The sequence below is a fragment of the Salmo salar genome, chromosome ssa09 (genome assembly GCF_905237065.1).
Source record: "Salmo salar chromosome ssa09, Ssal_v3.1, whole genome shotgun sequence".
Classification (NCBI taxonomy): domain Eukaryota; kingdom Metazoa; phylum Chordata; class Actinopteri; order Salmoniformes; family Salmonidae; genus Salmo; species Salmo salar.
This window is the reverse complement of record NC_059450.1, coordinates 67,775,677-67,776,588: the sequence shown is the minus strand read 5'-3', so window position 1 is coordinate 67,776,588 and position 912 is coordinate 67,775,677. Positions and strand designations below refer to the sequence as shown.

Here is a 912-nt window from a genome sequence, read left to right as displayed (position 1 = left end):
ATAAGTCTCAGTCAGAAACGACAGTTCCAATAAGCCTCCTATGATGAACAAGAGGCTTGTAGATTCATGACTCTTTCGAGTTTATCGCTCGCCATCATTCGATAGCGCTGGAGATTACTGTATGAAATGAACGAAATGAGTCGAAAGGTGAGTTCCTTTAACTGAACGAGTTGAACAGATCTGAGTCAGTAAACAGAGCCAAACTTCCCATCACCATTTATATATCATCACTATTACTGTAGTGTTTTTAGTGACATTACTGTAGTATTGTTTATGTTTTATTATCTTTGACATAGAAAATGGAGGCTTTCTTAAATCAGGAAACCTACTGGAGAAATACTAAAAGAGCAAATGTCCCATAACCTGTAGGTAGGTAGAACTGTGGTCCGAACAGATAGGAAAGAGCAGAAGCTCTGAACTATAACCTGTAGAGAACACAATATATGGTCTATCCTTGGCATGTAGGTTTCTCACTCATGGGTGGCACACACTGGTATATGTGGGAGAGGAATGGTTTGTGTATATGCAAGTAAATTACTGTAGTATTACTATAGTTTAAAAAACTATAGTGTTTTTTGCAGACATTACTGTTGTATTTACTACAGGTTTTTTTATAATACTATACTATTTACTATAGTATTCTACAACATTCTATAGTAAGGACTACACATGATCGAGGAATACTACAGTGTGTAGTATAGTATTCTATAGTATACTACAGTTTACTACATAATTATAAAGTAAAGTACTGTAGTATTTTTGTTCCTGTGGACTGGCTAGAATGGTATTAATGACAGACGACTAGCGACAACAATGACACAGACAACACTGTGTTCCCAGTTTGGTTTGATGTCCAAACCTGTACACAGTGTATCTTCCTCCTCCCCAGCCATCATTAAGATCGGAGAGAAG

At 36.7% G+C, this 912-nt stretch overlaps 1 non-coding gene across 1 annotated transcript; it reads right to left on the bottom strand.

Moving 5' to 3' along the window:
• Positions 1-301: 301 nt before the first annotated feature.
• On the bottom strand, positions 302-356 carry LOC123724162 (U7 small nuclear RNA). The gene has a single exon (XR_006756842.1). It is a non-coding gene; the product is annotated as a U7 small nuclear RNA (small nuclear RNA).
• Positions 357-912: the final 556 nt, after the last annotated feature.